Source organism: Anopheles maculipalpis, chromosome X (assembly GCF_943734695.1).
Source record: "Anopheles maculipalpis chromosome X, idAnoMacuDA_375_x, whole genome shotgun sequence".
Lineage (NCBI taxonomy): Eukaryota > Metazoa > Arthropoda > Insecta > Diptera > Culicidae > Anopheles > Anopheles maculipalpis.
The window spans coordinates 15,568,837-15,579,713 of record NC_064870.1 but is presented as its reverse complement, the minus strand read 5'-3'; positions in this window follow the sequence as shown (position 1 = coordinate 15,579,713).

The following is a 10,877-nucleotide window of genomic DNA, read 5'->3' as shown; positions in this document are numbered from 1 at the left end:
ACCGGTAAGTAAGGAATTACAAGCATTTGATGAGAAGGCATGAGGTGTATCACGGTCGTCATTGTTTGTACGAAGGTGCATCCGGTGAGTAGACATTGTAGGAGTATGAGTACATAAGTATAAAAAATGTGTGTGTTGCTGTCAATGTGCTCGTGGCTAGATTCGTGGTGTTTGTGCAAGGATCGGCGGAAGATCCTAGTGCATTAGTGGAAGCAGTAATTTCATCCGTTTGTGTAAGCAATAATCGCCGAATTCTTTGAGAGAGAAAGTGTCCCGAATTTTCTAGAATTTGTGTGCAACGCTAGAAAACGGAGAACAATTTCAGTTAGTGTTTTTTTTTTCCGTTTATTTATAGAGGCTTTGAATCTCTGAAACTACATACGCCTCTGAGTAGCTAGTGTTTCTTTCTTCCTATCATTAATAAGACAATTTTGTTCGCTCTTAGAGGCGGCCCGGTAGTGCAGGCGACGGTGGCGCCCGTCTTCACACGACAGGACCGGGGTTGGCATTCCATCCGGGCCGTCCTCCGTAGTGAGGATTGACTATCCAACTATTGACTATTGATTCAGATGGTTCTAATAATCCTCCCAGTGACAAATGTTGTATAAATGAAGGAGGATGAGAATGACGATGGTCAAATGTCATATTATATCGGACTTTATGATATTGTTGTTTTATTATATTATTATATTATTTTATTAATTATATTATTAAATTATATTATATTATTATATCTTTATATTATATTGTTATATTATTATATCATTATATTATATTGTTATATTATTATATCATTATATTATATTGTTATATTATTATATCATTATATTATATTATATTATTATTGCCCTTTTATGAAGTCATATTCCAAAAAAAAAACAATTTCTAAAGAATTTAAGCAAATGGGAGGCATATGTTTTTCCTTTAGGGGCATCGGGTATCACATATACATTCTCACAGTAATAGGATGCCTAAAGGAAGGAGTGGTAAAACTTTAAGCTCGAAGTTTCTTCCAACATATTACATTCCAACAACAATATTTACCGAAGCGTTGTCACTGAATTCAACAGTAACATTTAGATTTTTATCTTACATATTTTTTATAATACTTACTTATCAGGCGCTACAACCGCTTTGCGGTCTTGGCCTGCCGCAGTAGAGTTCGGAACCGCTCACGGTCCCGCGCCGTCGTCCGCCAATCCGTTATTCCGGCCTTGATGGCGGATGATTCCATGCCATCCGCCCACCTCAATCTGGGCCTACCACGCCTTGTCTGTCCGTGGCCTAATAGGACTTTCTGAGCTGGGTCGTCCGGTACCATGCCTATAACATGGCCAGCCCATTAGAGCCTTGCGAGCCTAAATCGCTGCACGACGTTGAGGTCGTCATACAGTTCGTACAGGTCTTATCGTACAGGTCGTTGTAGCGGCTCCTCTATTGTCCTTCCACATATACGGGGCCAACAATACTTCTGTTCGACAGGAACGCGGCTAAGAGAGCTTCGTCTGTTTTGGACAGGGTCCATGTCTCAGAGGCGTATGTGAGTACTTTGACTATAAAGGTACTATACTATAAATCACTGAGGGACTTGTACATGAAGACGTGTTTTATCGAGTGGAAAGAAACGCGGACGCGACTGCTGTCGTTCAGTGTAACATTGTAAGTCATTTTTTTCTACAAATGTATGGTTTTAAATATTAACAATTTTTAAGAGTATTGGTATTTGTGCTACATGCTGTGAGTGTGTATTAGTGCCAGGAGTGTGGGATGTAAAATCCTAGTTTTATCTGAAAATTTTGTTTTAGGATTTTTGTAATCGTCGTCCGATTCGGTCGCTTTAGTTAATTGCACCGAATGCATAGACGCGTTTTCTGGCGACCCATATTCTCTTTTTGCCGGTGCCATTTTTTCCAAGACACAGAATGCGTTGCCTGAACTAAGAATGTTTATAAGCGTCCGTTGCGCGCGCAACACTAAGGATACATGGGTGCAGTTTTATTGCACCTGACCGTATTTTTTTTACAATCCTATAGGTTTTATTTACACGCTGTTGATACATTATTAGTGCAAACTATCCTCTACCGTTCTCGCGAGTGTTCTATTACGAGCTAGTTATATTAGTATGACCTTGAAGGCGAACTATTGCTTTTAAGGACATACTAATCCGTGCTAAGCGCAGCTACACATGTATTTATTTACACTAACTATTTTCTTAATTCCGCATGATAATGCCTCCGTTGGGCTCTTCAAAAATTTATCTAATTCCCTACAATGGTCTTGGACTTCGGCAATTAACGGGACGATGTATCCGCCTCTGTTGCCGCGGCTTCTTCCGCGGCAGAGAGGCCTCCCGTTGCCCTTGTGCTTCTGGCAAGCAACTCGTTGTTTGCCGGGAAATCTTCATCGTCTTTCCCTAAATCTCACGACACGTTCGCGGATGGCCGCACGGCGAGTGGCTGTTGTGGGCGATGGGGCCACTCACAACAACCCTACTTTCTCCCTTCGGTCGTTCGTACGAAGGATATGCTGTTTTATTGCACCGATTTATGCGAGTTTTACTCGCATAAATTAACTTTTCTTATATGAGTGTATCGAAGGTAAATCCTTCTAAATTCGAATGTTCGCCGGTAATCTTATGTATTACTGATGACGCTTTTCTTTTATCTCTTTGTTCATACACCATATTTTTCATTTTTTGTAGGCTTTCGGCATCTTAGTCACCGCTCTCCATTAAACTCGGCAATGGTGTATATGTCCAGCTTGTTACAATATCGGTTGTTAGTTGTTGTGGTGCCGTTGTTTCGCGCATGCGTTGATCGATAGTGTACCATCTTCCACCAATGGTAAATTTTACTGGCAACAGAGGAGTGCAATCTATTTGCGAACGAACGATTATTGTTTTTGTTGTGATTGCGTTTGTGATATGTTCACGTTAGTGCGCGAGTAAACGTTCCTGGATTTCGGGGGTGAAATCAATCACAACCAGGTTCTTTGAGTTCTGCGTCTTTACGACGTTTATTATTCGACTGATGTACTGAGGTGCTTGTCGCTTACAATTTATGTCCTATTTATAAGTTACATTCTATCGGGAACGGAGTAACGAGGGAAAGGAAAGGATTCATCTTCAGGTACACTGCTATGTGTCCTCTTCTCTTGGATTCACTGGACGCTGGCGATGTTGACTGTGCTTGATGAGTGTTGACGATCAATTCGGTTTTCTTGTTGTTCCGAATCCAAATCAGGTAGCATACTGACATGACGATGGTGCACAGAAGTGGCGTACCTATTAGGCTTGGAAGCGACCATGTCGTCCATGTGATGCTGTCTGTCTCCAGCCGTATCTGCTTCATCTCGCTGCGTAGCTCGAGATGTAGGGAGTTAAGATGTTCTAGGCTCAGGTTTAACATCTTCTTCTGTGGCTCGATGTGTACGCCGTAGATTGGCAAGTTCAATGGCGATCCCGGGAACTCCGTACGATTAGTTGAAATTCTCTCTCCATTGTAATAAACGTCGCACGACGTGTAAGAGACGAGAAATGATCCAGTTAGGTTCCTCCTTTCAATTCCACATGTGGAGTCCAGTATGAAATCAACGGCCGAGTTGATTAGGATGTGTGTAGCATCTAAGTTGATTAACTCTTTTTCGGCGGTATCAACGAAGAAATTACATGCTGGATTCCCGCCGTAAATGATTTTTGGCACACATGACGAGTTGTCTTCCTCTAGGTCTTCCGTCTTATAAATCGTTTTTTCCAATGTTGTTACCATGAATGCTTTCTTACCGGAGGATAGGTAGAGGGTGTGTGGAACATGTATTTTCTTATCTCTATTCGTAACCGCATAAACTTGAATTTTTTTTGTATGATTCTATGCTTAGCTTTGGACTGCTAATTATGAACAAAATTTCGTTATTATCCGTAGCTATCTTCGTGTTTGTAAATGAAAGCGCCTCGGTTGTAGTATGAATAGTTAGATTCTGTTTTCGTACGTCTCTTCCAATCATATCCATTTCTTTTCTATTCAAAATACGAGGGTTTGTTACTCCCAACTTCGCTAAGACAATGCTATCTGTAATTAAACTTAATTTTGCGGACAGGATTTTTAAATTTAACAGAATATTTAGAGAAAAAAAATTCTACTGAGGTATCTCTAGCGGTTCTCAACGTGACTCGAATACGATCTAAGGTGTCCGTTAGCTGTTGTGAGAGGTCCTTATTAATTTTAACTTGTGCATTGTTATTGTCTATGAGTTCATTGATGGAAGAATTTATTAATCTTAAGTCATTCGCATCCGGTGTACCTGCTATAAATTTCCATACCGTACCTAGTGTTTCCCATCTTTTAGTTCTTCGTATAGGGAATGTGTTTTTTTAACATTTCGTACGCGTTCGTAAATTCTTCTTCGATAATCGTTGTGAATTGTGTTTCAATTAAGGAACTAAATTCCATAGCTAGTATTTTTATTTCGCGTTGAATGCCTGACACATTAAAGTGATCAATATAATAGTTGTTACCCACTTCAATTCTTGGTTCACCTCTATCAAACGCTATCAACGGTACATTGTCTAAACTTGCTATACTTATGTTCTGTCCGTTGCCGCTAGGCAGGATCCTGCGAAAAAAAAAAAATTAAACCTTTTTAATTTTAATGTCATTCTTGTGTACTCTTCTTCCTTGTTTTGTTGTAACTGTGGTTCTATTTATCTTATCAATATAAATTTTCTTATACGGTTTCGCATGTTTTAATCTTCTTTTCGTTTTCATATAAGCCATCGCTTGGTCTGGTATAATAGATTCTTTTTTATCCCTATTGTAATATTCCACATCTTTTTCTTGTTTTATTTTAATGTTCTCTAAAACTTTTTCTAATATTTTAGGAGTATTATTTGTTGGTGTTATAATTTCAAATGGTGTAAATTTCGTGCAAGAATGAATTGAACTGTTATATTTGAATAACGCTAGCCCCATGATTTCGATCGTAGTTATGCTTGGATTCTCGGATTTTGTGATCCGATAAATCTTCAAAAGGGTTGAATGGAATCGCTCAACAATGCCATTCATCTCACTTCTGCCTGTTGCTGTTATATAAGATTCTATATTGTAAATGTTTAAGAGGTTTGTCATTTCCCCAGAATTAAATGATTTTTCGCCGTTCATTACCAACATCTTGGGTGGTTTTATTTTCAGTATCATGTCTCTCAAAGCGGGAATGATATCCACTGTGGCTCTTGATTCTATTTTCCTTGCCTGAGCATACTTAGAAAATTTATCTATGCACGTGAGGAAGTAGTGATTCTCTAAGAAAAGAATGTCTATGTGCATTATTTCTAAAGGTTCCTTGGGTAAAGGGGTATTTTGAATTGGTTGTTTTAAAGGGATTCTGTCATATTTACATTCATTACATAAGCGACAGTTCTTTATAAATTGTTTCACTTTACTAGTAATTTGGGGAAAGTAAAATTTCCTTAAAATTTTGCTTTGTTTTCCTCCAATCCGCGATGGGCTTTTTTATGTTCATCGTTTATAATATCCATCTGTCCGGTACTAGATTCTACATTCTCTAGTATTCTTTGAGTGAAACGTATTTTCAAAATATTTTGTTGGCTGAAGTTTTTCTTGTATACTTCCTGTATCTTACCCATTAAGGATTCTGAAGTGAACAATCCGTTCAACTTCGATGGATCAAAATGTTCTTTTAATAGTTTAAGTATATTTTCTTCATCTGTGTTTTGTATTTTTACTGATATCCGTTTAAAATTTGGGAATGGGTGAGATATTTCTACCCTATCTTGTCCTTCTTTTAAAATGACTTGGTGTCTAAAGGCATTTAAAGGAGCCTCTGTTGAAGGAATATAAAAGGTATCGCTCTCTTCTGCAGAATGTTGCGTAGCAGTCATTGAATATACTGCTCGACTTAAGGCATCTGCAACAACGTTCGTTTTTCCAGGCTTATATATTATTTCGTAATGCTTTGTGCTGCGGCTGCGGAATTTTTTGTTTATCCCTTCGAGACGGACGATGTATGGTTCCAGTGATCCTCTACTTCAATGTTTTCAGGCGTTTAACAATGCTTCTCACCTATTTGATTTTCATCTTTCCCATCAGTCTTTCCAACGCCTCCTCCTACAATTCTTTGATTCGTTCTTTCCATCCGTGTAGTAGTTTTTTTTCCTTTCTGTTTTTTTTCCTTTCTGTTTGTTGTTTCTGCAATGCCTAGTTTGACCTATCGATAAGCCTATCGATTGTCGTCCGTTTTAGCCTATGCGTATTTACAGTGGTTGTCAAAATAAAGTGCCCACCCCTTGATTTTTTACATTTTTGTCATGATTTTAGTGAGAAATGAAGTTAGAACACTGCAAATTTTTGTAAATGCTACTTTTAACGTACTCTAACAGATTCATTACCTAATCATAATAAATAAATTGTTTTGCACGCACCAAAAATAGTTCCATTTATTTTTCTAAAAAAAAGGTTTCAAAAAAAAGTGCCCACTTCAATTAAGTTAACAAAATATATATTTATTTCACTCACAAAATTTGCTAATATTTTATATGGCCCCCTTTGGCTTTCAGAACCCGCTGAAGGCGTTTCGGCATGCTTTCAACTAAATTTTTTAAATGTTGTTGGTCGATATTCTCCCAGGCATGTTCCAGGGCTTTAAAATATGTTTCTTTATTTTTCACACCTGTTTTATCAACCCTCGCATCGAGAATCGCCCACAAATTCTCGATGGGGTTGAGGTCTGGGCTTTGCGGAGGCCATTCCATCGGTTTAATCTTACATAAACGGAAGAAGGCCTTCGTTTTGTTCGCTGTGTGTTTCGGGTCATTATCCTGCTGGAAGATGAATTTCTCTTCAATGCCCGTCTTGATGAGAGACACTTCCAGGTTTTCTTGTAGGATGTTAATGTAGGAATCAGAAGTCATAATCCCATCGATTTTGACTAGATTCCCCACACCTGCCCACGAAAAACACCCCCAGACCATCACATTGCCTCCTCCATGCTTTACTGTTCCTTGTATGTGGCGGTCTTGCAACTCCTCACCCGCTCTGCACCATACACGGTCCCGCCGTTTTCGGTTGAACAGTTCAAATTTCGATTCATCTGTCCACAGAACTGTTTTCCAAAATTCTATTGGCTTATCCGCATGGTCTTTTGCAAATTTTAGCCTCTTAGCTTTATTAACCTTGCTAATGAACGGATGTTTCCTAGCAAGCTTGTTGTTGAAACCTTGCGCTTTGATCTGGCGACGAATAGTACTATCAGAAATGGGTAGCCGAAGGGTTTCCTGGATCTGGCGGACAGTCACTTTTGGATTTTTTTTAACCTCTCGAACGATCCTAGTGTCCGTTTTGGAATCCGTTTTGGGTTTCCTGCCTCTGCCTAGCCGATCCACCACTGATCCGAACGTGTTTTGTTTCTGTATGATTTTTCCCACGGCTGCTTTGCTAATATTGTATTGTTTTGCAACATTTCGATGGGAATGGTCATCATTTTTATAGCTTCAAAACGATAAGTTTATGGCTAATTTTTCACAGTGGGCACTTTTTTTTGAAACCTTTTTTATAGAAAAATAAATGGAACTATTTTTGGTGCGTGCAAAACAATTTATTTATTATGATTAGGTAATGAATCTGTTAGAGTACGTTAAAAGTAGCATTTACAAAAATTTGCAGTGTTCCTACTTCATTCCTCACTAAAATCATGGCAAAAATGTAAAAAATCAAGGGGTGGGCACTTTATTTTGACAACCACTGTAGTTTAGTTTAATTTTTAAATCATTTAGCAATTAAGTCACTCATATGTAGCCCTAGCGGCAGATATTTCGTTTGAAATAAATAAATAAATAAATAAATCATGCTCTTCTAAGAAAGCTTTCCATCTTTTCAATTTCGAATTGCAGTTTTTCTCTGATAACTTATATACAAGTGGTTGATGATCTGTTAGAATTTTGAATTTTGCTCCATACAGGTAGTTTTGCAAAGACTTGATTGCCCAAACTATGGCTAGCATTTCTTTTTCTGGGACTGAATATGACTCTTCTGTCTTAGTAAGGGTGCGAGATATAATAGTTTGCTAACCCTAAAAACATTCTTAATTCTTCGAGTATTGATGGCTGAGGATAATCCTTGATTCTTTCTACCTTCTTTGGATTGGGCTTTACCTTCTTTTCCAATAATGTGTCCGAGATATTCGACGTGCAAGAATTCAGATTTGTCTAACTGAATTTTCAAGTTAGCAGCATTTAATGTAGTGAGAATTTTGTCAAGGTTTTGCATATTTTCCTCAATTGTTTTGCTAAAGGCGATCACGTCATCCATATAAATGTAGCAAATTTTTCCTATATATTCTCGATGAACATCATCAATTACTCGCTGAAAGATGGCGGGTGAATTTTTGAAACCCAATGGCATTCTCAAAAACTCATATTTGCCATGATTGACGGAAAACGCAGTTTTATCAATATCTGCCTCTTTCATTTTTATCTGATGAAATCCTGAGGCAAGATCGAGGGTAGAAAAATATTGTTGCCCATTGAGTTGTTCCAGAACATAATTAATTGGAGGTATTGGGTATTTATCGCTAATGATCTTATCGTTTAATTTTTTATAGTCTTCGACCATCCTAAACTTTTGTATTCCAGACGCATCTTCTTTTTTTATCGACAATTAAAATGGGAGCGGACCATGCCGATCTCGATGGCCTTATAATTCCGTTATCCAAAAGTGCCTTTACTTGTCTATTTATTTCTTCTGTGTATTCTGCCTTTTGTGGGTTGGTACACAGGTATATTATATTATTAATTTTTGGTACACAGGTATATTATCAACAGTGTTGATAGAACATTCAACATTCGTGGCATACGTTAACTTTTCATTTGGCTCATAAAATACAGTTTTATTTTTCAGCAGTACTCCATTAAGTATCTGTTTTTTGTTGATGTTTAAATGATCCAAACGAAATTCTATAGGATTGCTATCTTCGTGGGCAGCATATGATTGAAAAGGTATTATAAATGGTTTGCCCTGATCGGTCATAATTGTAAGAGTATTAGCTGAAAAGCAGATACTAGCGTTCAGAGTTTTTAAAACATTTGTGCCATTATACCGCAGAAAAATGGATGAAAGTCTTTCACCAAAAATTGAAATTTCGTCATTGATTTTGGCTCAAAAAATGCATAACCAATGGCTGCTGACACATTGAACTTATAACATTGTCATATGGTTTTATGTTTTCAGCTCGAAATGCAAATTCTGATGATATTAAATTAATATTAGATCCACTATCTATTAAAAATGGAAATTCTCCCGACGCTGTCCGCAAAATGATGTATGGGAGGAATGGCTTTACCACTTTGCGGAATGGTCTAAAAAATTCGTTTCAGCATATCCCTGGGTATACGCTTCGTCCCTTGGTGGTTGCATATTGGCCCGTTGTGGCTGATATTGCTGATTATAGTCAGCTTCGGGCCTTGCTGGTCGACCTGTTTTTGAACCTAAATCTATCGGATAAGCTGATCTTTGCTGTGAAGAAGCAGGCCTAGCTCTTTTCTGATTCGGTTGATTAGTGAAATTTGTTCTTAAGGATGGATCAACCTCCATTGGTTTTGGGTATTGTAAATTTCGAGAAGGATCGTAATTTCTATGATTGGTGTTATTATAAGGCTGCGTATAATAATTTTGAGCCAAGTTATTTGGAGGAAAAACATATCCTTGACTTGAAAAATTTCCCGCCTGTGGATACATATTATACCCATTGTTTCTGTTTTGGGGAAAACGACCTTGTCTAGATTGCCCTTTGTGAAAATGATTTCGTGTGTACTGCTGGGGTGGTACCATGTTGTTTTGGTTACCTTGGCTGAGCGAGGCTTGGTTAGGTATAATGCAGTGAGCTTCATACACGCAGCACCTTTGGAACGCATCTGCCAAGCTCTTTGGCTTATCGTTATTAAAAAGAAAGTTATTAAAAAATATTGCATCTAGACCTTTACATAATGCCATTATAGCTTGATCTTCATATAGTGCTAATAAGTGCGGTCCAGAAAGGGCATAAGCTGTATCCGTTTGTAATAATATTCGGATTGCTTCGTAAACGTCGTGAATCCTCACGAAGAAGCTATGCATTGATTCGTTCTTGTTACGATATATGGCCTGTAGATCCCGGCATAAAATTTCTAAACTTCTCCTATCTTTATAATGAAGAAGCAAATTAGATTTGATTGTTTCCCAGTCGCTTAGAACAACGCTGGTACCCAAAAGTTTTGCCGCTTCTCCTACAATTTTCCTTGCTATTGATCTTGTTAAAATATTATACTCGATTGAAGTCTTTTCCAATCGCGAAAAAAATTTCATAACCTCTTCAACCTGGCATACCCATATGATAACATTACTGGTCCATTGAAGGTTGGAATGCTCTGAACGAATTTAGGCACCCTTCCGGCCTCCAAAAACTCGCTTCTAGTCATGGGCTTATCGTTATTTTGATTCATTCTATTGGAATTAAAAAGCTCCTGTCTCAAGTAGCGACTTGTTTTCATATGCGAGGGATAACTTGTAATAATCAAAGTACGTTGCTTTTCTTTGTATGCTTAAAATAATTTCGGATTGCTTAAATTACTCGACTCACAGTAACCAGAGGAGATAGACCAGCATTTATAATCTGGCCTCGTGGATTCGGTGTGATACTGCCGACACGTTGGAGTGGTCCCGTTCGATGATTCTACTAATGGTCCTCGGCGTCCTTCTCGATGTAATCGCTGAAGTGCAGTTTTTTTTTTTTTGTTAACAATTCAGGAATATTTATTGAACATTAAATGCTTATAACTATTCCCACTCCCCTTCCCTGTCCCCGTTCCCGTCAGGGGCTGGGTTGTTCAA